Raw genomic sequence first — 14,474 nt, 5'->3', positions numbered from 1 at the left:
CTTTTGTTTGTTTTGTTTTTTGTTTTGTTCTGGGGCTTGAACCCACGGGGGCTTAGCCACTGAGCTACAACCCAGCCCTTTTTATTTTTTATTTTGAGACAGGGTCTGGCTGGGTTGCCCAAGTTGGCCTTGAACTTGCTATCCTCCTGCCTCAGTCTCCAGAGTCTCTGGATCATAAGCAAATGACACTGCAGCTGGTTTAAACATCTGTTTTAAAAGGGAAAGTTGACAGTGAATTTTTCTTTTTACACTGGGATGCCAGATAGCTCTGTCTTGGGAACTGTACAGGCAAATGTGACTTCCCCACTCTGTCCTACTTCAAACAGATGAGGAAATTTGTCCAGTGCCCTTTGGTGTTTACTCTGTGTGGGCAGCCCATGGTCCAGGAACTGCCAGAAAAAATGACATCTGAATTTCAGCCATATTCTCAAAATATTATCCCTCTTTCCTGATACCCACCCTCGATGTTCCATCCACAGCTGTTAGCAATGGATCCTTCTCTAAGACCCCACACACTATGAAACATGTTTCTGCTCCAATTCTGTGGTACAGCTATTTTAATTCTGACTTCCTTGTCAACTGTCAACTCCTTGAGGAAAGAATTTTGTCTTAGTCCCAGAACCTACCAGGGTGCAGGGCAAATAGTACAACCAAACAATGTTTATGAAATTAATATCATCTCGAACAAGGTGTATAATAATTAGAATTAAGAGCTAGCAAGTATTTCTGGTGCATTAGTTCGCTCTGAGTACTAGCTATGTGTCAACTCATTCAATCCGCAGAAATGCCCTTTGAACCAGATAACAGGTACTCCTATTACCTGCATAAAACTAAGAAGACCTGGAAGATGGGTAAGGAAGATTAAGTAACTCACCCACAGTCTCGTAGTGTAAGCTGAGAGTGGAGTTTGAGCCCAGAGGCTGAGGGCAGAGCCTCATGTTCAACCTGATTAGCTCACAATTGATGAAACCTTGATCAGAGTAACATGTCAATTACATCAATGTCTTGAGTAGGACCAAAGACTAAGCCTCTGGAACAAGACATTTACCCTCCTCCAAATACAGTGACTTAAGGATCAAAAACACTGCTGACTCATGTAATAGTGGAGGGTGAACATTCTGGATCACAGGGTGGCTCTCCTCCATGTGGTCATCCAGAGACATCGGACTCCTCCATTCAAGAGTCTTGCCATCCCCAGGGGCCTTATGCTTTGTGTGACTGAGGCTGAACCACACTGGGTCCAGGTTGCACCTGACAGGAAGGTGGAAGAGGGTGTAGGAAGGCGCATTCACCACCTTAAATGCCCCAACTCTGAGGAGAACTTGGTGACATAGCCACATTGAACTGCTGGAAAATGAGATCTTGCTGGGCATCCACGCCCATAGCTACAAGTCACTTTAATGGAGGGGGAGAAGCAAATAGGGATGTTATGGGAAGTGAGGTGTTTCTGCCACACTTGGTACTTGAGTCTGTGCTAGCCAACATTTTATTCAGCACTCTCAGAGGACAGATGTCATCTGCTCATTGAATTAGAGGATGACAATAGTATGGAGGAGAGGAAAACCTTTTGAATGGTGGCATGAAAGTTTATAACTTTGGGCAATGGTGTCTAAACTATGACACCAAAAGCACAATCAACAAAAGAAAAAGTAGGGCTGGGTATATAGCTCAGTTGGTAGAGTGCTTGCCTCGCATGCACAGGCCCTGGGTTCAATCCCCAGCACCATAAGAAAAAAGAAAATAAAAAGTAAACTGGACATCATCCAAATTAAAAACTTCTGTTTCAAAGATGTCGAGAAACTGAAAAGACAACCCACAGAATGTCAAAAACCCTCCTTTCTAAAATATATAAAAAAAAATCATTGTGACTTTATTAGAAAAAGACAACCCAATTTTCTCCCTTTCTTCTTTGCTTCCTTCCTTCCTTCCTTCCTTCTTTCCTTCCTTCCTTTCATTGGTAGTGAGGATTGAACCACTGATCCACATCCCCAGCCCTTTATATTTTTTATTTAGAGACAGGGTCTCACTAAATTGCTTAGGACCTCGCTAAATTGCTGGGGCTGGCTTTGAACTTGAAATCTTCTTGCCTCAGCCTCCTTAGACACTGGGATTATAGGTGTGCGTGACTGCACCCAGAAAATAACCCAATTTTCAAATAAGCAAACTGAATAGATATTTTCCTAAAGATGACACCCAAATGATCAAAGAACACATGATCGTTGATCATTAGGAAACTGCAAACCAAAACAATTATGAGATAACACTCAACACTCATGTGGATGACTACAAGTGTCAGCAAGGGTGTGTAGAAATTGAAACCCACGTACCTGCCATTGGTGGTGCAAAATGGTGCAGAGCTTTGGAGAACAGTCTGGTAGACAGCTCTTCAAATGGTTAAACAGAGTTACTATATTCTACCCCTTGATATATGCTCCCCTCCAAAAAAAAAAAAAACAACAAACATTCACATGAAAACTTGTACACATACACTCACAACAGTATAATTTGTAATTGCCAAAATGTGGAAACAACCCAAATGTCCATGAGCTGAAATGGCATATCTGTGTAATGGAAATATTATCTAGAAAAGAAAAAAAAAGGAATAACACTGACTCTTATTGACTTAAGAAAAGTTTTATTTGAATGTGTAAAATTCATATTAGTCATGACTGTTTATGTGAAGAACTTTCAAACTGTATTAGTTCTCTATTATTGCTGCATAACAAATTCCTGCAATCTTAGCAACTTTAAACAGCACACACTGATTGTTGACACATCCATGTATGGATGAATATTAAGCTAAAAGATGAAAGAAGCCAGTCACTTAGGACCACATATTATTTCATGATTCCAATGATATGAAATGACCAGAATAGACAAATATATAGAAATAGAAAGTAGATTAGTAGTTTCCAAAGCTAGGAAAGGCAGATGCTGAGAGTAACAGCTAAGGATTGTGGGGTTTCTTTGGGAGGGTAATAAAAATGTTCTAAAATTGTGATTATAGTTATAGTACATAATAAATATATTAAATATACTCAAAGCCATTGACTTGTACACTTCAGATAGATAAATTGTTAATTATATTTCAATATAGTTTCTTAAAAATGATAATCAGCTGAGACAAAGGGCTCAGACCAACGTGATGAATGCTTACAGCTCCACATAGGACCCAGCTCCAGTACCTACAAGCCCATCTCTTGAGTGCAGATTGGGAGAGTCACGGCTCTCCAACTTTCAGTGGGCTGACAGGAGGACTCAGCTTCCCAAAAGCTCATAATGACAGTGCTGGGACATTGCTGCCAGGAGAGTCCGGATGCTGAATTGAAGGTTGTCCTTTTCTGATTTTACTTCTGGTAGTTTATAAGAGGTTTTGGTACTGGGAACTCTGGAAAACAGACAACAAAATAGGAAATACACTATTAAGAAAAATAGACATAAAAAATTGACATCTTAAGGGCTGTTACTTACCAAGGCAGACCCATCAGGAGATGGCCTGTGGTCATCTGATCAGGCCTCAGGGTCAGGCCTGTTGTGACTCCTCTCTCTGGTGCAAGCCCACAACAGTCACTGGAGCTAAATAGGTAGGGAGGTCCCTCCAGTTTGGAGCCACTGGTTGGAAAGGGATATTGCCAGGCTTCCTGTGGGCATACCAGCCAAGGAGGAAGTGAGGCTGGGCGAGCCAGGAATCAATGGATTTGAAAGAAGAAAGTCAACATAGTGATAGGTGTGCTATTTCTTAAAACCTTCCAGTTATGCTTCTGTATCATAAAACAGTCTCTGACTCCTTTTAGCCCCTAAAATATCGAGTTTCCCTTTCCTCATATGCATTCCTCCCTTACCAAAAACAACCTGAGGACAGATTGGAAAATGTAAACTACAGGAAGAACTATTATTACTGTTAACTCAATTTTGATTTTTCCTTTATGCTTCCTGTCAGAAAGAAAACGGAATTATGTAAGCAATTATTAAATGATTATTTGCTTAATTTAAATGAAACTATCTAAATAGTTCCTATTTAGGGAGAAAGCATATCAAATTTTCAAGGCATGAAAGATTTACCAACAAAATAGCTAAAGAATATGCTACTGCAAATTTTTGTTCCAGAAGACAAAAATTGAGACATGGGAAATTATTTTTCAACAAAGCCAATAAAACTTTTAGTTTTATATTTATGTGTGTTGCTCAGAAGTTTCTGACCTTTTGACTATTTCTACCAAAGCCCCATATATGTTAGAAATCAGCTTAAACTGATTTGGGCTATAATTCAGCCCCCAAAGAATAATAAATCACCAATTCCTTATGTTCCTTGTAGGACTCAGCACTGGGGTGAGGAGTGTCTCCATTAGGGTAGGACAAGTTTCAGAAAGTTGTCAGGTAACACATGAAAAACTTGAAACATGAAACAAACTCAGATGTCGATGTGGGCAGCAGCCTGACACGGCACCTTCATTGCATAGAAATTCCAGAAGGAAAGATCCTGAGAAGAACCACAAGTGGGAATCAAGAAGGGTCAGATGTATGATCTGGAGACACGTCCTTGAGGATTCTGACCACCCTGATCCACCAAGGGGCACGAGGCTTGTGCCATCCAGGCCAGGCTGGTCCTGTGCCAACAAGACCAGGAGGCAGAAGCGGCCACCACACTGGCCTCATTGCAGGACAGCCGGCCCCCACAACAGATGCAGCCCTACCCAAACAAGAGAGGTTGGGGACAAAGGAGAGCTAAATCCCTTGGCCATCCCCGACTTCCCACCCCTCTCTGCATGGCTGGGGCCTCAGAGGGACCAGGTGGCACGGAGGGCACTGCTGCCATCGGTTCCTGGGAACTGGCATTTTTAATCTGCTCAATTAGGAATGTAATGACTGCTTGCTTCCTTTGGCCAGGCTGGCAGGGGAAGTGCACACAGCCACATGTGCTCAGGGCAGCTTAGCAAAAGCTGAGGAAGCACAACTGAAAAGCAACCTCCAATGACATGCATTGGCTAGAAAAAGCACATATGTGCCCAGGTCTTCTTCCTGGTCCTCCTCATTGGGTCGTGACAGCAGGATTGTGGTGATCAGTGTAGAAGCCATGTGTCTCTTTTCCTCACTTCCAAATTGGCATTATAATAGTATCTACTTATGCAGAGATTGAGACAATGAATGACAAGGGCTCAAGCCTGATATCTGGCATATAGAAGCACCAATGTAAGCTGTTACAACTCTGTCGAGTTCCAGTGTTTCAGTTTTTCCACCCTTTGGGGGTGGAAAAACATTTCTTGATATAGTTTGGATCTTGAATGTCCTCGAAAGGCCCACATATCAATGATATGTGGGAAGCAAGCAGTTGTTACATTTCTAATCAAGCAGATTAAAAACCCAGTCCCCAGTCCCCAAGGTAGGGCTATCACAAGGTGGTGAAATTGTTAAGAGGCAGGACCTAGTGGGAGGAAGTTAGGTTATTGGGGACATGCCCTTGAAGGGAATATTGATACATCAGCCCCCTCTCCTCTCTCTCCTTGATTCCCAGCCAACAAGAGGTGAAGAGGCCTCCTTCACCACATGCTCCTGCCATGACTTACTGTGCTGCCACAGGCTCAAGGCAACAGGGCCAAGTGACCAGGGCCCAAAACCTCTGAAATCATGAACCAGGATAAACCTTTCTTTCTTCTAAGTCATTTATCTCAGTTATTTTGTCAAATTGACACAAAGTTGACTAATATATCTTTCCTGAGATACCAGGGGAGAAGGGTTCAAATATAATACCATGAAGCCATGAAGAAGTACTTAGCAAACCAGTGTCTCAACAACAAGCCAAGCTGTTTTCTGGAACTCTTTGGAAGTTCACGGAGCTCAGAAAACTCAAGGATGTTGTTTCCAGAATTGAAATCACTTACACTCTGCCTCAATAGGAGGTAATGGAGGTGGGGACAGAAAACTGTTCTTATACCCCAGATATTCAGCTTCCTATATTTCCCTACTTGCACCAAGGGTGTCCTCCATAGCCCCATGGTTCAAGAATCAACCATTCTGTAACTAAGGGCTTATGGTAGGGAGATAATGGTCCATGCCCTAATCCCTGGAGCATGTGGATATGCTAGGTTACATGGCAAAAGGAAATTAAGGATGAAGGTGGAATTAAGGTTACTAATCAGCTGACAGTAAGATAGGGAGATTCTCTGGGATGAACCTGGCAGCCCAAAGCAATCACAGAGTTATTAAAAGTGCAGGAGAGAGGTAGGAGATGTGACTAGGGGAAAAAAATCTCAGGGAGATGTGCTGTCAGTAACTCTGCAGATGGAGGAAGAAGGTCTGTCTTGATCTGTTCCGCTGCTATGACAGAATACCTTAGACTAAGTAATTTATAAGTAAAATAAATTTACTTCTCACAGTTCTGGAGATGGAAAAGTCCAAGCACAAGGCACCAGTAGACTTGATGAGGCTCACTATTTCCAAGATGGTGTCTTCTTGCTGCATCTTGCATGATAGAAAGGAAAAGGCAAATGCTATGTGGTCACATGGTGGAAGGGGCAAATGCACTTCTTTCCATCTCTATTATAAGGGCCATCATGAATTAAGCATTTCCCCAAGACTCCCAATACCATTTTGGTAGGGATTGTTTCCACATATAAATTTTGGAGAGACTCCAACATTCAGACCATAGCAGAGCCACAAGCCAAAGAGTGTGAGCAATCTCCTGAAACTGGAAAAGGAAAGAAAACTGATTATCCCCCACTGCTTCCAGAGAGGAATGCAGCCCTGCGTCATCAGTTTTATCCCCATCAAGACCTAGGTCAGATATCAGATCTACAGAACTGAATGATAATAGATTGTACGGCATCAAGTACCAGCTTGTGATAACTTGCTATGGCAGGCACAGAAAACTCATAGTCTTCCTCTGATCATCTGGTGATATCCACTCTACCTCTCAAAATATATTTCTTAAAGAAGTGGCATTTGCTACCTCTATAATCTTTCTTTCATACTGGTGTAACAGACTGGTCAGATGCTGCTAAGGCATCTGTGCCCTGAAAATACAGGGGTGAAATCTCACATGGGACCATCAGTGAAAGCCTGTCCTAGGAAACACAGAATGGCTTAGAGAAGGAGGTCTTGGAGCAGGTGATGTGGGCATGTTCATGGGTAGCCAAGAGTCTTCATGTTCTTCCTGATAGACCTTCCTGGTTCCTTCCTAGCCAGGAACCCTACAGACCCCAAGGCTTAAGAGAGTATTCATATATTAATTAAACTAATTTTCTAAATTTTATTAATCAGGATATGTTGGACTTTCCACCAAAACCTGTGACTGGCATGAAATTGCCAGGACTGTCATAATGAGTCCATAGAACTTCAGGCCAAAACAAAGCCAGGAACTTTCAGAAATCCTGCCCAGTCTTATTCTCAGTAAATGTTTGATTTCTCTACGTTTTAGTATTAAAAACACAGAACCATTTAGAGATCCTCTAAAGAATTAAATAGTTTTGGTTAAACAGTGAGTTTCCAAAGGCCTCGCACAATTTCAACCAAGTTTTAGAGTCTTCATTGTAAAACAGGAACGTTAATGCCTATTTCAAAGAAATATATTTGAACATGCATGAGATAATATATGAAAAGAATTCAGTATAGATCTGCCATATTTCAGATAAGCAAATCTTATCTGAAGTACTTTGGAATGCAGATTTTTTTTATTTTTGAATATTTGCATAAACATAATGTGATCCCTTAGGACAGGATCCAAGCATAAACAAAAAGCTCATTTGGGTTTCATATGTACTTTATATGCATAGCCTGAAGGTAATCTTATACAATATTTTTAATATGCCTGCATTTTGGCTGTGATCCATCACATGAGGTCAGGTGTGGAATTTTCCACTTGTGGTATCAGGTCGGCATTTAAAAGTTTTCAGATTTGGGAGCTTTATGGATTTTTAGTTTTCAGATTAGGGATGCTCACCTGTAGTCCCATTACCATGTCTATAGTTTCCTACAGGCTCCAGATTGTGAATTTTGGAAAGATATTTCAAGAATTGTACCCCTTCAGTATGTAACCTTATCCAAGGGTTGTTTCTGGGCCTTCCAGCTCTGTGGGTGATAAGAGTTTTCCCCCTATTGTATTGGGAGATTCACTTCAAGATCAGCTTAGATTCTGGCCTGGCAAATGCCCAGCAATATCAGCATCCACTGTGAGCCTTGGAGAATCCCATGATCTGATATAGAGGCTTTCCCTAGTCTGTACCTGGAAAAGAAAAGGCTAAAAGCAAATCCCCTGGAATTTCCTTTTATGGACCAAATGGAGTTAAAGCACATGCTTCCTGATCATGGGAGCATAACTGTTAGAACCACTTTGGAAAAGAATTTGGCATTAAATCTACTGAAGTTAAGGGTATGCACATTCTGTGACCCAAAATGTCCATTCCTATGTTCATACTCAAAATCTCTACATTTGGACTAAGATGTACAAGAATGTTTGTAGCGACATTATTCATAACAGTCCATATTGGAAACATCTATGGAACAATGAAAAATAGTAGTCCATTCATACAATGCAATACTATGTAACATTTAGTATTGTATAATTATTTAATCTTTTTCTATTTATAAATAATGTTGTGTCAAAGCTTTTTGTGTACATTATTTTTCATATTTCCAGGTGTTACCTTAGAAAATATAGCACTTAAAGGCTCTTTAAATAAGGTGTGTCCTTCATTCAGGACCAGAGCTCAGGAGTGTTCAAACAGGTCAATCCTCGGTCTGTGTAGAAGAGCTTCTTAGAGAGGTGAGCCAGTTGGTCTGTTGTATGGAGCACAGCTCTTCCAGAACTGTTGTTTAGTCTACTGATATCAATAAAAATGAGCTTACATCATTTTGTATATCTTTCCACTGAGATGCATAACTTGGCTGTTGTAATAGTTAACTTTAGGTCAACTTGATGAATTAAGGAATACAGAGAAACTTGATATAGCATTACTTGGGGTTATTTCCATGAGGGAGTTTCTGGAAAAAATTAGTATGTGAGTCAGTGGACTGAGTAGGGAAGATCTGCCCTCAAGTAAGTGGGCACCACCCAATTAGTCAGGGGCCAAAGAGATCAGAGAAAAGGCAAATGTGTCTGTCTCCTGGTGCTCTTGGGTACACTCTTCTTCCACTTGCCATTGAACACCAGAATGCCAGGCTCCCTAGCCTTTGGACTCCAGGGTTTACACCTAAAGGTCCTCAGGCCTTCATCCTTGGACTGATAGTTATGTCATCAACTTTCCTGGTTCTGAGACCTTCAAACTAGGAAGTAAGCCATGCTTCTGACATGACAGGGTCTTACCTGGGAGGTGGAGGCAGGAGGATCACAAGTTCAAGGCCAGTCTGGGCAACTTAGTTAGACCCTGTCTCAAAATAAAATAAGAAGAATTGAGGGGGTAACGCAGTGGTTGAGCACTTTGCCTTGATGTGCAAGGCCCTTGATGTGCAATCCCCAGCACAAGAAGGAAGGAAGAAAGGAAGGGAGGGAGGGAGGGAGGGGAAAAAGGAAGGAAGGAGAAAGAAATTAGAAAGCATAACTTCCCATTTATTTTATGAGAAAGCAGCATTTATATTGGGGTGTGATTAAAGAGACACTTACCCTGAATTTTGCCTTCACTTGGATTACCACTTTACTTGGATTTCTTACCATTTTAGTCATTCCTAGAATCATAAGTATTGTTGCCAAAAGACTGAATCATGTACCTCTTGACAGTTTTGTCAAGTATTTTCCCAAAGGTGCTTATTGGACCATTTTTATTTATTTTATTTTATTTTTTTAAATACTTATTTTTTAGTTGTACAACCTTTTATTTTGTTTATTTAATTTTTTTTATGTGGTGTTGAGGATTGAACCCAGGGCCTCGCGCATGCCAGGCGAGTGCTCTACCACTGAGCCACAACCCCAGCCCTTCGGACTGTTTTTAAATCATCTGGTATAATAGGTTAGGTAAAGCTAGATGCTGTAACAAACAGTCTCCAAATCTCAGTAGCTTAATGACATAAATATTTAGTTATTGCTGATTGCAGATGAATGTGCATTGGCAGGTTGTATAGGTGGGGTGAATGACACAATCATTCAGGAGCCCAAGTTCCCTCCATCACTTATGAAGGGAATATTTATCCCATTAATCAAGATCTCAGAGTCCTTAATGGGATCCTCTGTACCTTCTAGCAAATGACAAGAAGAGAAAAAGACTACATAAAGTATTTTAAGGTTTTAAAGAGTTAATGTATATCACTTTTGCCTGTATTTATTAGCCAAGGCTCAATTACAGTCCCACATAGCTGCAGGGGAGGCTGGAAACCTTAGTTTAGCTCTATCCAAGAAGAAAAAGAAAAATTTTAGTGACCTTATTATAGGGTAAATGCATATGAAAATGATATATTTCTTCCAAAATCGTATATATGTAGTGTGTGTGTGTGTGTGTGTGTGTGTGTGTGTGTGTGTTTTCCCCCTGATGTTTCTTAGACTGAATCAGAAGCTCTGGGACCAAGAAATAACAAGTTGAAACATTCGATTTTCATGAATCCTAAAGCTGGGCACCGAGATGGCTTTTATGGTTCCAGCACTAAGGATAACTAACACTTTTCTTTCCCAAGGATTTTCATTATCATTGACCTTACTTTAGATATCAGATTCAGTCTTCAGAGTAATTTTGAAAATCTTTCAGAAGCTGTAATAATTATAGAGAAAGGGCTCCCAAGTTACCCCCCCACACACACTCAGATTCCAACATCCCACAGGGGCGTGGCTGAGCCTGGTATTTTCCAGGTCTTTTTCTCACCAACTTTACTCTTATTCAGAGAAAGAGGATTTTGTAGGGCTATATTGAGTGACACAAAGAGGAGCTAGACCATGAACTCAGATCTATTTGTTTTAGGAACACTGTTGATGTCACCATAGAAGACATCATTTTCTGGGGACAAATGGAAGAATTTCTATCAAGTGACAGTCCCACCCATAGTTGTTGTGTGAGAAACCAGATTTATTGTGTTTCCCCTGTGTATTGGCTGTTGGGGAGTTCGGAGCCAAAAACTGGATAATCTCTGGCAAGCACAGAGAACTAAATTCCAGTTATATCTCATTTTTCCTATATGTAAGTCAAACATTCTCATTTACTTATTTTCTTATTCTAGTGAAGTATAATTGCATATGCTACTATCTATTTTGTATGAGCAGTTTATAGATTGTAATTATTAAATATTATATTATGACAGAAAATGTCATGACATTCATGAAAGGCTTCATCATTTAACCCAGTACTGAGTTTTCTCACAGATTTTAGAATAAACTCAATAATTAAAATCACATGTTGCTGGATGCACTAGTGTGCACTTGTAATCTCAACTACTTGGGGGACTAGGGTAGGAGGATCACAAGTTCAAGGCCTACCTCTACCCCTGAGCTACATACCTGACCCTTTTTATTTTTATTTTGAGACAGGGTCTCACTAAGTCACAGAGGCAGGCCTTGAACTGAGCTGGAAAGGCCTCATTTCTGGGCCCAAAGGCAGTGGAAAAACCGAAATACCACCAGGGGGTAGTGTTCATTGAAGAGCTTTTGGCTTTGATAAATTGTTATCCAAACTTTTCTATAATAATGTTTAAATAAAATGGTGAAAAGAAAACTAGAAAGAATTCAGGCATTCTTAAGACTTTGTAAGACCACTGTTTAGTAAATTTTTCAAACAATGAATTTAATAAGAAAGTTATGAAGATGATTGAAAGGAAAATGTCTAAATATCCATTCAATTAACTAAATTATGTTGAGGATGTGTTTTTATTCCATGCTGTATGCTTTAGTATGCTGCTTCCATTTTACTTACACGCACCCACACACGAAGGTGATAAGCACACACAGGGCAAGATGTGCTAAGAAGGTGTGACCTAGTTTCTTTCAGCCAATAGCTAACAGTTTGGAGGAGGTTGCCTCCACAGGCACCGCCTTACCTTCAGCACCAAGGCCAGCGCACCTGGCTTGCCTGGGCTCCCACAACCTTCCCATGTACAGAATTACAATAAATATTCTTTCTTAAAGAAACTTGCTTTTCCCACTCACGAATTGCACTTTATTTATTGCTCTTCACAGAGTGGCCATTGCTACCAGCAAGAAAAGTGTTTCACAAGGAGAGATGAAAATGTTCAATTTATTGGAGATGCTCCCTTACACATGAACACGCATGCACACAAATACACATTACCAAATGGGCTGTATGCTGATTGAGTTCTGCTCTCCTCACTCTTCAGGAACCCAGCCACTCTTGCACCGCGAGGCAGGAAGAGCATTTCTTGCCATGGTCCTCTTGCAGAGAGATTGCCATGCAAGGACCCAGAAACCGCAAAGGAGGAGCACAATGCTCAGGACTCTGGTTTTCTGCGATTGGCTCTTCCAAACAGCTTTTTATCCCAGTAACAATCTACCAAAACTAAAGTAATAAAAATCCTGTGAGGAAAACAGATCAGACAATGATTCCCATGCCATGGATGAAGAAACTGAGCCTAAGAGTTTCACACTTGCCCCAAATAACACAATGACTCATTGACAAAGATAAGCCAATAAATAAATAAAGCGGGGTTTCCAATCTTTTCAGTTTGTTGTTCCTTGGCTAGATACGACTATTTGCTGACTGTTTCCAGGGTCCGCAAGTCTGCACCTCTTCCTCCAGCTCAATTATCTGAAAACCGAAAGAGTAGAAAATCGAAAATGAGATGGAGGTCAGCGGGGACGTGGGGCCATGGATGGCTGCCATTCCTTGCTTTCTTTTTCAGAAGCCAAAATTGACATTGCCCTTTGCTCGGTGACAGACCCTAGCCCGCGGCGCAACTCCTGGCGTCTGCAGGGGTCCGCACATTTCAGGAGCTTCCAGCTGCCACTTCTCCTCCGAGGGGTCTCCAGACGCAGAGCTCCGCCAAGTTGGAGCGGAGCAAGGGTGGCCCTGGAGTCGGTGCCAAAGCCTCCCTGGGTGCACCGCCCAGAAAGCTGCTTCCTCTATCTCTGTGAGCGCGGCTGCTCCTCCCGGACCTCGGCAGACTTCAGGGAAACTTGTGGGCAGCCAAGGAACCGCAGGGCCGCTCTGGAGTCCCAGAGAATTGACTACGCGGAGCCAAGGCTTTCCCCAGTTCCCTCGCGGGTTAACAGTCAGTGCCAGGGAGAAGAGCAGGGCTCTCCCTACCCCCTCCCCAAGTGTGCCCGGGCGTGCTTCCATCTGATTAGAATGTTTCTTCCATCTGATTAGAATGACAGTAGCTTTCAAGTCATTCATTTTGAGAAGAATTTTAGTCTTAAAAGAAAAAAAGACAGTCTCACTGTAATTGTGAGTTGTAATAAATGCAAACTTCTGGTGCCTTCCTCTGCAGTATGTAAGACAGTAAAAAATGTGTCTCGTCCAAACTCACCCCCTTCCCAAGCCCATTGTGAAGTCAATCGCTAACAAAGGGGACGTGTGAATATTCAACACCGAGTCTTTCAGTTGTTATTTTCCAGAATCCCTGAGTTGGCCTTTTTTTTTTTTTTTTTTAATTTAATGGGCGAATACCTGTTTAAGTTTTTAAAGCACATGGAAATCGCCCGCGAGCGACCATATAATTTGATTTGCCAGGCAATCTGCAGAGCGATCGCACATCATTTATAATGTTCATTGAGCATTTTGCCTAATTGTGTCTGTCTCTGAAAGGGCAGCGCACCCCCTCCCGACCGCGAGCAGCACAAGTGGCGACATTCCCATGGAGCGGCCGCGCCGCAGCTTGCCACATTCAGCGCGGGCGGCAGGGCCGCGCGCTTCCCCGCCCGGGAGACCGGGCGTGCCTGACGCTAATAGCTCGCGGCTCAGGTACGAGCGGGCGCCGCATTTGACTCCATTCAATTCGCAACCGGCCGCGCTTGCAGGTGTCGCCTTTTGAAACCTCCATTCAGGCGGCCGCTGTTCACTTCTCGCTGCACTGCGGGTTTTGTAGAAGCGCAAGAATGGGGCTGATTATTCCTGTGCCCACATGCCGCCCCCACACGGTCCCACCCCCGTCCGACTCGAGGCTTCCCCAGCCAAAAGAGGCGTTTAATTAGTTCTGGGGCCAGCGGAGAGCCAGCGTGGCCGACAAAGCCCGGCTCCCCAGGTAACCCCCTTACCCTGTGGCCCCGGGAGGGGGCGCGCGGCGCTGCAGCACCCGCATTGGGCTGCACGCTCGCTCCGGCGCCGCCGCCATCCCCCTGCCCTCGGGCCAACTCTATCCGTGACCCACGGCTTGCCCGCCAGGCCTGGGTGGCCTCTGCCAGCCCCTTGTATGTCCCTGGCGCAATCAGTTCTCGGAAGCTGTGCCCCTTCCCGCCTGTCTCCAGAGCCAGGATAGCCCAAGAGTTGGACACTTGGTGTTCTCTAAGATACTTGGCACCCCTTATCCCAATTTGGGGAAATGTTGGAACACCTTTCCCTTAATCCGCCTAGGCGTATCAGCACCTCGTGCGGTAAAGCAGGACCCACACA

This window comes from Marmota flaviventris, chromosome 12, assembly GCF_047511675.1.
Source record: "Marmota flaviventris isolate mMarFla1 chromosome 12, mMarFla1.hap1, whole genome shotgun sequence".
NCBI classification, from domain to species: Eukaryota; Metazoa; Chordata; class Mammalia; order Rodentia; family Sciuridae; genus Marmota; species Marmota flaviventris.
This window is presented reverse-complemented; position numbering follows the sequence as displayed.